The 12219-nt window shown below is 48.5% G+C and overlaps 1 protein-coding gene across 16 annotated transcripts in view; it reads left to right on the plus strand.

Moving 5' to 3' along the window:
• The window catches only part of RUNX1 (RUNX family transcription factor 1), a 264361-nt gene that overhangs the window by 223481 nt on the left and 28661 nt on the right, over window positions 1–12219 (plus strand). The gene's annotated exons all lie outside the window — the stretch shown is intronic.

Genomic DNA, 12219 nt, shown 5'->3' on the forward strand with positions numbered 1-12219 from the left:
GCCCGCTTCCCGCCTTGCCCTCGGGCCACACTCCCCTAGACCAGTCCTGTCTTCTCCTTGCTCAAATGGTCCTTGGACCCGCAGCCTGGGAACCTGTTAGAGGGCAGTCTCTGGCCTGCCCCAGACCTCCTGAGTCAGATCTGCGCTGTAATGAGATCCCCAGATCAAGAGGCACAAGAACCGGGGCTTTGGAGAGAGAGAGAGCTCTACGTAGATAATAGCTTGCATTTTTTAAGAGTTTGCTTTGGCTATGTTGTTTTCCTACCTACCCAGTAGGCTTGAACACACACACACACACACACACACACACCCCAAACAAGGTGAATGTCAGGATGTTTCAAGTCGTTGTTGCCTTCAGATTATTTGTGGGGTTTGTATCTAATACATGTTCTTTTAAAAGTATAAAGAAATACTAGGAAAGTATGGATGCCAGCACATCAAAGGTACTATTTATAATACATAAATGGACAATCAGTAAAGAATGCAGACGAACCCCCCCATATACACATACCTGGGTTTAGCAAGCAATTGCCAAAAAAAAAAAAAAAAGGAAAAAACACTGTAAAATATAATAATTACATAAAATACACTGTGCCAAATTAGATAGTACACAGTTCATTTGCACTGTAGAAACCACTGACGTCAATGATTATTTGCTCTGTGATACCATTTCGAATTTCCGAAATGTAGTCATTTTCTGTGTGCTGCGCAGGACACAGCTGTGTGCAATACGGTCACAGTAAGATTCTTTCTCCAAGTAGCAGGCTTGTCTAACTCAGAAGGAGAGATAAGCAGCACATCTGGGGGAGAGGGCAGGTGGCCAGCCAGGGACATGCTGCTTGCCCTCTGGGACCGCAGAAATTAGCTTCCCCAGGGGTTTTCACTGCGTGAGTCCTACCGTGAGATGTGTGTTCGTCTTGAGGTCTTTAAGGTTTCTGGACCAGTGGCTCGCTTTTGGGGTGAGCACATGCGGGGCTCTCGAAAGGCAAGCATGCTTTCTTGCCCGGAGTTTGATAGCCATGCCACAAGCTCTCCTTGTTATGTGTCTGGGGGAGGTTCTGTTATTTGAGGGGAAAGTTCCCAGAGAAGGCTTCCCATCAGATACTATGCGCACAGCTGCGAAGTGGCCCATCCATAGGGCGGGGTCCCTTGTCTCCAAACAGAAACCTAAATCTTGATGCTGGTGCGTTCTCTCTCATCTGTGGACTCATCTTTGAAGTGTTTAGGAGAAAGCCTCCTTAGAATCATCAGTTTTGTGGCGCTTATCATGAATACTTGTTCAAACAATGCATATTGATTTTTCTTTCAATGCCAAAATGCAAGTGTGTGCGGTAAATCGGATTGAGTTAAGTGAGAGAGACGCGTGAGGAGTGAAATGAAATTTCCTTCCGAACAGAACAAATTCTCGAGGAGATTCCTTGATCGTGTGTGTAGGGCCATTTAAATTAATTTATGCCATCTTCCGGCCTCCATTTGTAACATTATTCTCTCTTCGTGTAACCGATGGTTTGGCCTCCTCGGCTGATGAAGGGACTCGCCTTCTTCCACCGATAACTGGAACCAAAACCATGAAGCATTTTTAAAAGCAATGACTCAGCCACGCAGCGGCAAGATGAAATAGCCACCGTTAGGTCGGCTTGGTTTCGGACAGTTTTGGCGAGGAGCAAATCAGGTCTGATTTGCCTCCTTGTCAGATAGGCTCTTTTTCCCAAAAAGAAGAGGGGGAGGGTGGCAAGTGAATTCTTGTCCTCAGCCGTCACCAGCTCTGGGGCGGAGACATCGCCGCGGCCGGACAGGCATTCTTTAGCTCCTTGGAATATTGTATGCTTACTTAGCAGAGGATCAGGTTTAACACAGAGCCTCACCCCTTTCTTGTTCCTTTTAAAAACTTTTTACTTCTGCAACATGTAAGTAATAATAACTTGCTTTTAGAGTGCCCTAGAGGCTTGGTTGCTGTTTTAAAGAATGTGTTAACTATATTGCTGATGCCTTTTCTTTCCAAAATATGATTGGCTCTTCAGTCCTTCACTTGTAAAATCATAAGAACTTTTTTAAAAACATAACTATCCAGGATATATTCATGTAAAACTGCTTTTCCTTTCTCTTTCTTTTTTTTTCCCCCTGTAAGAAAATGCTTTTTTATCCTAGTCATGTTTTGAGTAGACCCTTGGGGTGTTTTTTTCCCCCTGAAATTAGAAAGTGAACAGAGATAATAGTAAAGTCTCTTTCAGCCAGAACCTTCATTTTGTTCTTGATGAGTAGGAAAATGGTTATTTTCTTGGCTTAGCTGTGGAGACTCCATATTATATTTAAGAAGATGCATTATATAAAAATCCAGTATGTGTTTATGGCTTTCTTTGAAATGGCAGCCATCATTTTAAGAAAAATACCCCAAAGGTAGTCACAGCCATCGTACAGCAGTGCCGTACAGATGTGTGAATGTTTTCTGCCTCGGCAAACGTCTGCGACTCCACGGTTGACAGGGAGGTTTTGCCTTCTTCGGAGAGTTACGCCTGCCCCTTTAACTCTGTCAGTAGGAAATCACAGATCTAGAATAACGCCTCTATTTATCTAGAATCAGATGTGCTGGAGAATCACTCAAAATAGGCATCTCAAATTATCTGAAGCAGGGTAAGGGAAGAGGGTGGCAAGTTACCATGCCACCAAACCGCTGTTTATTTGTTGAGGTTTTAACTATTAAAAGAGCTGAGGTTAATTTCAACTTCCTCCTTCACCAGCTCATAAAAGTGAACAGAAAGCCATTTTGTCATGGCTGCACCATTCGTTAACATTGTCACGAACTTCTTTCTGCAAGCCGGTTTTAGAATTCTTTTTTTTTTTTTTTAAGATTTTATTTATTTATTTGACAGACAGAGATCCCAAGTAGGCAGAGAGGCAGGCAGAGAAAGAGGGGGAAGCAGGCTCCCCGCTGAGCAGAGAGCCTGATGTGGGGCTCGATTCCAGGACCCCGGGATCATGACCTGAGCCGAAAGCAGAGGCTTAACCCACTGAGCTACCCAGGTGCCCCAGATTTTAGAGTTCTGTTAGTCATGGGAAGGAACACGGACACGTGTCCTTTTAAAACATGGGACAGCACGGATGAAGTCACTGATGCTGCCTTGGTCACATACACTCCCTTAGAGATGGCTCTGGGCAACCCCGGCAATTAATTTTAAGAATTTGGCTCCTGATTTACCAAAAACAATGAACCACATTTAAGGCTGTATAACCCCCTCCTTTCTGGGAAGATGGAGACGGACTTTTCTATCTGCCGGTGCAGAAAACTGGACGAAGAGGCCAGTTTTGTTGTTGCTGGCTGCATTGCCATAGTCGTCAAAGCGTGAGGCTGAACTCTTTCAATGGACTGGTTATGACTTTGGGCATAGGTGACGCCTCCTATGTACATTATTCCGCTCTTACCACAATCCTGGGGTGCGGTTTAGAGGCAGAGCAGCTGAACCTCAGAGGGTAACAATTACAGAGTCGCCAAGAGCATAAGGGACAGACTTGGACTCAAACCCAGACCTTTCTGGCTAAAGAGCCTGAGCTAACTGGGTGGCGGGTTTTCTGGAATCGAGGATCCATTAGACACAGGATTGGGCAGTGTCAAGAACAATCCCGGTCGTGCAAGGAGGGAAGGGAGGAGTACTGGGCTGGGCATTCCCTTGGCCGGCATGTGTGAATGCGTTCTGCTATCATTAGATTTTGCTAATGATGAGAACCTTAGGGCCAGACTCTGTGGTGGGCCTTTTGATAAGCTGCCTTTTGTGGGGGATGGTAGGTGGGGGACATGGACATTTGTTTTTCAAGTTGGGGACAAAAGGAAACTTAATTCGGAATAACTCAGCTTAAATAGCAGGACGAGGGGGAGGAGGAGGGCTTCCCAGTCTGTCTGCTTTACTGGGGTGACAGCCTGGCCTTCTTCTGTGGCTCGCTTGGACCAGAACCTCCTTCACATCCAAATCCTGGCAACCTCTGATCAGCTTGAGGAGTGTGGGTGCCTCGCTTTGAGAGTCGAGAGTACAGTCAGGGCGTGGAGACCCTGGCGTCTCGGATTCACCTCTTCCCTTCCAGTTCTCCAGATGATTTTTGTGTTGATAGTGATTTTCCCCACAGGTTAAAGTTATTTTGGAAAGACTGTGTTCGCTGGTACTGTTGCCTGTGATGCTTTTGGAGATAGGAATTGACTTTGCTCCTCAGCTATTAATGAGGCTTACTCGTGTCGGTGTTTACCAGCTGCATTGACAGAAGGAGAAGAGTCTTCCCACTTCCCTGTAGGAGGACAGAGAAATGCCCTTCCCAGCCTTGGGGGTAAAATATCGAACGACAGAGCACTTCTTTCTTCTTCTCCTTCTTCTCTCTCACTCTGTCTATCTCTCTCCTCTTCCTCTTCTTCTAGAAGTTCAAAATCGAAGGGGGGATGGGGCCCCTTGGATTATCTTGGAAGTAGAGACTACCATCAGACACCAGAAATTTGCACATATAAATATGTCAGTGGTCTTTTAATGGTCACATGACAAAGCAAAACAGGGTGCTTGGAATCACCATAGAAAGCAAGCCGTAAACTCAAAAAGTGAATGATTTAAAAAAATAACTCTTATCAGGGATGGCAGAATTTGAGAACCTTTCAAGGTTGACAACAGAACCTTACAGGATTGAAACCAAGCCCGGATCAGGTGTCCCCGTGAATAAATAAAAATAAATAAACGCCAGAGGGAAAGAAGGGAGGAAAAAGAAAACGGTGGAACGGACGCGTGGGGGAGGGGCCCGCTGAGAGGTGCCGCTGCCCTGTCCCGTCCCCTCTTCTCCCAAGCAGGCGGGTGGGGGTTAGAGTTCATAAACTAGAAGCGGGAACTGAGAACTCAGTTCATGGTTTCTGTCTTCCGGGCTGGTGCAGTGTAGACGGTGGGTTTCGGAAGTGTGCAAAGCTCGTCCCCATGAATGGCATCATAGACATTGGGAAGAGGAGAAAGTAGGATTGAGGAAAGTCAAGTCTTTGTTTTCTCCTTAAAAAAAAAAAGAAAAAAAGGCTCTTGAGAGCCTTTGCCTCCTAGTCTGCCTCTGCCTGTGTGGCGTGAGTCTGATGTGGCCGCACTGTGTCTGTCACCCCTGCTTTCCACTTGCTCCTGTGAGTTACTTCACCCTGCTCGGCTCGGAAGCAAGCCTTATGTTTACTCTCCCCGCTGTTTACGGAGAGGCGTAGCTCCCCGCACAGATCCCCTTGAAGAGCACTGCTCAAATGCTTGCTCTGGATTTCCAAGCACCGCACAGCGAAGTACTTCATAAACTGGCCCTTCAAAGGAGCCACCATCCTGGCCGGTGGTCAGCACCCCAGTCACCATCAGCCACGTTGTAGCGGGACAGTGTTTTCACACCGAACGTTTTCGTAGATGCCATGTTTTCCCAAGCGATTTGGTGATGTCTTGTGGGCATCTTTTCTAATTACAACAAAGAAGGGTTCACCCACTCTGACAAAGGGTTTTGTTCAAGATATAAGCTTTTAATAAAAATGTCCTTGGAGCACTTGTTTGACATCAACAGTTAATAGGCAAGAAAGAGAAGCTGGAAACACAATGTCCAAGAGAGAGTGAGGAGTGACTGAGAGGGAAGGCTCCACGGGCGGGCCACTGAGGCCCAAACCTGGCCCAAACCACGTCTTCCAATAGTTACTTAACTTCTTACAGCCTCGGTTTCTCCATCTGCAAAATGGGAGTAACAGTTATGCTGTGAGCCACAGACCGCTGTGAGCCACAGAGCACCGGGCCATAGCAGTAAGCCCAGCATCACCAAACCAGGTGACTTCATTTCCAGTGGCTGCTGTAACTCAGTGGCTTAAAACCACAGAAATGGATGTTCTCAAGTTCTGAAGGCCAGAGTCCAAAATCAAGGTGCCAGCAGGGCCAGGCTCCCTCTGAAGACCCTAGAGAGGCATCTTCCTTGGCCTCTTCCAGCATTTCCTGCTTGTGGCTGTGTCATTCCCATCTCGGCATTCATCTGCACCTGGTCTTTGTGTCCATGTCATCCTCTCTTCTGTCTCTTCTAAGGACACTTATTGGATTCAGGCCCCACCCAGATAAACCAGAAGACTCTCACTTCATCTCACTCAGTCACATCTGCAGGTTATTTCTCCAGATAAGGTCCCATTCACAGTCCTGTGGGTCTGAACACAGACACAGCTTTTGGGGGGCCACCGTCCTAGCAATTATACCGAGGTGGAAAGGAAAGGAGGCAGCAGAAGGGTCTAGAAATCACTTTCTTATGTCCCCTATCCCAGAACAGATATTGTGGGCTCAGCGTCTGATGCTATATGCCTGTCACCATCTCTGGCTACCAACACTTCACCCCACCATTGCCAGAACTCACTCTCATGATACTTTAATTTCCCAGTCAGGAAAATGTATGGTTTTTTTTTTTGTTTTTTTTTTTTTTGTTTTTTTTTCCTGGACGAAATCAGATATTTCTTAACATTTTCTAGAGCATCTGTGCAGATCGGGCCAGAGGGCCAGCAGTGCTCAACAGGGAAAGGGGGCTCTGCCCTGTGTCAGGGGCGCAAAGCAGACCAGCGGACAGGAGGCTCGGGTGCCTTCGGCCCTAGTCCCCCACAGCTCATGACGTTGTACAGGGTAATAGCGGAGGCACAGAAGATGGCTTAAAATCAGCCGTTTTAAGCCCAAACAGTCTCATGACAGTCCCAGCCAGTTGGGATGGACCTAAGAATCTGACCTCCCCGGAGCTAGGCATATCCCTGTCGTATTTGGACAAGCTGCCTTTTTAAAATGGCTTTATGACAAAGCATTGTTGACCGGACACCCATTTTGAAAGGCTGGCGATTCACTTTGCATACCTCATAATCCCAAATTTACAAATCATCTGAGGATAGCCTTTCAAATTTGGATATTGAAAAAAGAAACTTTGACTATGGCCATGAAGTCCGTGTCAAAGTTGACCAAAAGTTGGTGCCAAGGGAGGAACAGACTGTATGTGCTGGTAGGAACACGGGGCCCCCTGTTAGAAACGTCCCGTGCTCTCTTGTAAGGGGGGGTGGTTCCCCAAACCGAGTTGACATTATTCATTTGCATTATTTTTCCTCCCATCAGGGAACGGAAATGCAGGCTCTGTGTAATTCGTTTATTTTAGGGCTCTGTAAAAATCGCATGTACGATTTAAATAATGCTGAGGAACTGTGGTGACTTCTGCTTTTCCTTATTTCTCTGCGGCCCTCGGGGCGCCACTGCCAGACCTTTGGGGGAAAGTGTACAGAGGCAGAGGGCTTCTCAGAAGGCCACCTCCGTGCATATTTGTCTTCTATCTTTGCATTTTATGTCCTTAGCCCCACAGCAGCTTTCTTATTACGGAACAATGGCCTCCCAAGCAGTGTTGTTACGGAGATTAAAGGTACGGATTGCAAAACACCTGTAAAGAAAATCTTCGCTGACAAACCCAGGTTCTTTCCGTGGACCTTTCTTCCATAATCTCTTTCTGGCAGAACATTGTATGTTTCGATACTAGAGATTCAGTTACCAACCACAGTAAATAAAACAAAATAATTTTAAGAAATAGTACGGAACTCACCCTAAAAATAAACATTGGCCAATCATGTTTATTTTCTGTTTCTTTGTCCACACCTGAGGACTGACGGGGGCAAAAAAAAAAAGGAAGGTCGTACTTCTTACCCAGTTGATTTTTAATTATTGAGCTACGGACAGTCTTTAGGCTGAGTATTAGCCAGCTCTGACGTCCTGCGCGGCATGGAATATTACATTTATGTTTAAAAGAAATCAGCCGTTTTAAGCCCAAACAGTCTCATGACAGCAAGTCCCTGAATGAGTCGTGAGTACCCCAGGTTGGGCAGAAAGCACAGTCATCCTCTCAAGACACAGGCTCAAGTGCCACAGTCCTGGGCACCAGCATTAATTCACCACCTCTTAGGATCTAGAATGTTCTAAATATCTGTTTCAAGATTTTGAAAAACACCTTCCAGTTGTGATCAACAGCAGGAGTTTACTACTCCTTTTGTGAAGGTGATTCACAGTCATACGGAACCCCCTGTTTTTCCTGCTGGAGGGAGTGTGAACGAGATGGGGGAGGAGCCTGTAGAGGACTGTCCAGGGCACCTCATGTCACCCAACTGCAATTGGGTGGCTACAAACCCTGAGCAAACAGACGTGGTGTTCATGGCTGCGCCCCATCTTGGTTCTTCCACCCAACCTCCCCGAGTCTACGCCTCTGTCGGTCAGTACGATCAGTGTGGTTAGCAAGGTTTGGGCCACTGTAATGGTGAGCTCAGTCCCGCTGGGAGCATGAGAGGGGAGGCATTCTGATCCTTCAGCTCTGGGGTTTGGGCGTGGTCACCAGCGGTGTCTAAAGGCAGAGCATCCCCAGGGAAGGCCTTTGCTTTGGCACCACCCTGGGACGGAGAAGCTCACCCATCCGGAACAGTTAAGTCTCCCAGATCTATAACTTGCTGATTCCCGCAGAGGATGTGTCCTTACTTACAAGCTTGAATGTGTTCAATCTGAGTCATCCCAAGGCCAGATCCAAGACCCTGGGAGCTTAGGCTGTGACAATTCTCCCTTTTGTCTTTGGGAGAGCTACAGATACACACTTAACCTGCAGGAGTATTGGGGGGAAGGGTGATAAAGGACATCTCAAGGTTAAAAGGGAGGAGGAGGTAATGTGGCCAGTGACTGCGCTTTTTAGAGTCGCGGGTCATACAAGGGAAGAGAACAGGGTGGTTTTACTAAGTCTCCTGGGGTTACTGCGCTGTGTGGCCGCTCGCACTCCATTAGCGCATCTCTCCGCAAGATTAGATGGCAAATTACATGATAAAGTTATTAAAATATCTGTAAAAGTCAGCACAAGCTCGAGGGCTCGACTTGGCATTTCTGCCCGTTAAGTGGTTTATTTAGATCGCTTCTCTCGGGGTCTGTTCATCTTCATCCATACAAGGCCGTAAATTGCCTGCTGCGTAGACCTGTCATGGCCTGAGTTTTCAGCCGGGTTTCTATTGCCGGTCCAAGAGGGCTGGTGTCTTGCGGGTGAACGCGCCAAGTGTTTGAAACACGCAGTGATTCCCGCCTTCCCCGGTCTCGGTGTTGAACCTGCAGCGTATGTTTGTGACGGTGGCCCTACGGGGGCTGCCTTTAGAGCAGTCACGGCAGTGAATCATGCAAAGCCGGGGCCTGGTTCAGACGTTTACCAAAAGCAAGAACAGAATAGAGCTCACAGCAGAGCGAGGGCTGATGCTGTTGGTTCCGTTACTCCCCGCAGCCTGCTACCCCCAGGAGGTGCGTGAACTGGTCCTCGACGGTCCTGCCTGCTGCGCCTGCGCGCAGACGCGGAGCCGCCCCGTGACCAGAGCCCTTACGGCCAGTCCAGGTCCCCCCACCTCACGTAAGCGATCGGAGACGTGGTCTTCCGTGCCAGCCTTCTGTAATTCTGCGGGCCGCCGCTCCTGCTGATGAATGGCCGGGCCTCATACTCTTGAGCCAGTAGGGATGTCGAGAACACCTCTACTCTGTTGCCTGTGATTAAAAGACCACCTTTCTTTTTTTTTTTTGTAATATTTTTGCTGTGGGATCGGACTTTCCGAGGCACCATATGTTGCTAAATGAGAGAAGTCATTGCCCAGACGTGGATCTGCTTAATTTAATATGATTTTCCACAAATTACAAAGCATGACTTTAAAATTGAATTTGTGCAAAATTACAGATGGCCAATTCAGGTGGAAGGGAGAGGAAATCTTGTTACTCTTATTCCAGAATCTCTTCCCGAATTCCTCATTTGATTCTTTCGCGCCTTGGGGGAGGGGATAAGTTGCGGGGCGGGGGGGGGGGGGGATACATTAGAGGGTCTGTAAGGAACTTCTCTTATTTTTCAAACTTTCTCCCTGGTCAGTCCTGGCTCCCTCAGAGGGAGACACAGCGGCCCGGACATGTCAAGACAGAACACCCGTTCTTCCATCCCATCCGTCAGGATATACCCGTTCCTCCCACCGTATCTTCAGAAGAGGACTCGGGAAAAATAGGGGAGCCCCCAGGATGCACTTTCTGAGGAAAGCAGAATCTGAACATACCAATTAACTCTAGAATCCGTATGGTGAGGAATGAGTATGGGCTTTGGAACTCAAATCCCAGGTTGGGCACTTGGGTAGTTACATGACCTTGGGAAAATCACTGAAATCCTTGCCACCGCTGCTCACCATCTGTAAAACGGCCTCCCTGGAGAAGTACCTGCCTCCCTGGAGAGCGGTGAGCACAAGCGAGTTGATCGGTATATACCCTGGAAGCCTGGTGCGCAGTGAGCATTGCACGGGTTTTCTCCTCTTACCTCCAGAGCTTGCTGCAAGGACGGAGACACATTTTCGTCAAATATTGAGCAAAGAGCCTGGTACACTTCATGCACTAAATAAGCACTCGATGTTATTTGTTTTCCTCTTACTGCTAGTATTGTATCCACGTGGGGAGCAGTGGGGTCTCACCAGGGTGTTATAATCCATCTATCCGTCCTGTCAGATGAGCTACACCTTGTTTCACAGGAGGACAGTTGCCCTGTGGTGGTTTTTGTAGTGTCTTCAGTCAAGGTCCGCTTCCTTGGGAGAACTCCGACAGGAGAACCCATCAGCACTGCTCTGCAAGATCATATGGGAATCAGTGGGAATGTTAGAGCTGAAAAGGACCTTACACGTCATTGCTCAATGCCCTTTATTTTCCGTGTGAGAACCCAGAGGCCCCAGGGAAAGACAGGGACTGGCCCAGTTGGAGGTAGACCCGAACTCCCGGTCTTGGGACTCCTGGTCATCCCAAGGATGGCCCCATCCCATGGGGCCATCCTGCCTCCGCCTCGGAGGTGGCCACAGAATATAGTCTCCGCTGTCAGTGGAACGCACGTTAGGATGTGTCGCCCGTGCTCATCCTTCCACGGCCATTTTCTAGAAGTGTGCTGTCTCCTCAGAGAGAGGATTAGGCACCCGTGGTCGGACTCTAGATCGTGTACTTCTTTGTGCCTCCATTTTCAAAATGCTGAATTCCGTGCTTTAGGAATAGGGGTTTTTCAAAAGGCAAGGATAGAATCCCCACCTCAAGGCCACCCTCTGTCCTCCTCAGCCCTGCTCCCTGGGGGACAGCAGACAGCTGCAGAGGCGGACAGGACACTCCCTGGCCCACGTGCGTAACAGCCAGAGATGAACCCTGACCCATCCCTAACTTGCATGAATCGGACACATTTAGAGAATGTGAATGGTCAGCCTCTTTGGCATTTTTAATGAACCATCTACAAAAGGATTTCTTTGAACCAAGTTTCACCTTCCTGTGTGATTTTAAGTAAATACCTCCCTGGGCCGATTCCACCCACAGGCCCAGGCCTTGAAAGGCTGCTGGCGGCTTGGGCTGGCGGGCCAAAAGGAGGCCTGCAGACAGGTGTGCGAGTGTGTCGGGGCGGGGCCGGGCAGCCACAGCTGTGGGAACGCAGCGAAGCCGAGGCTGGAGGGGCGCTGGGGCCTGGCAGCTGGTGCTGAGTGACAGCCCTGCGTCCCGGTTCAGGACCCCACTGTCCGCTTCTGCATTTACTCCCTGAACGGTGCATGGCCATGCGAATGCGGGAACTAGAGTCAGAGACAGGTTTCCCTGTGAGTCAGGGTCATGGACAGCAAGGCCAGAGCTCCCCCAGGACCATCATGGGCAGACAGCAAATGCCCCTCTGTCAGAGGCGCTGTTTCTGACATGTGTGTGGCTTCTGGGCTCTCTCCTGTGGCTAAGACCTGGTAAGTCAGTAGTCACCTCTCCTACGTGGAACTTAGGTAGGGGTCAGTCAAGAGAAGCAGGGACTTGAGGCCCTGCACTAACTAGCGATGTGGACCTGTCCTTCTGTCTTTGCCTCTCACAGTGCATGGTCCTGACATGTCTTGACCACAGCCCCCAGGGCTTGAGTTCCATGGCTCTCGTGGCTGGCCTCAGTAGTCAGAGTTTCTAAAGAACAGACCAGAGCAGTAAGCAATGCAGGAAACGCTGTGAAATGACTTTTCTGGCTCAGAGGAACAGATCCACGCAGAAACACAGCAGTTAGCAGTCTTCCAAACTCTCCCCCAAGGGTCATGATGTCCCCTGATTTGGGCAGTTTGCCACAGCAACTTTGAACTTCTGACCACAGAGATGAGTGAGCCCTAGAAAGTTGGACCAGAATGAGATAGACAGCCCTCTCATTAGACAGAGGAAGCACTTT

Source organism: Mustela nivalis (assembly GCF_964662115.1).
Source record: "Mustela nivalis genome assembly, chromosome: 1".
In the NCBI taxonomy this organism is placed as follows: Eukaryota; Metazoa; Chordata; class Mammalia; order Carnivora; family Mustelidae; genus Mustela; species Mustela nivalis.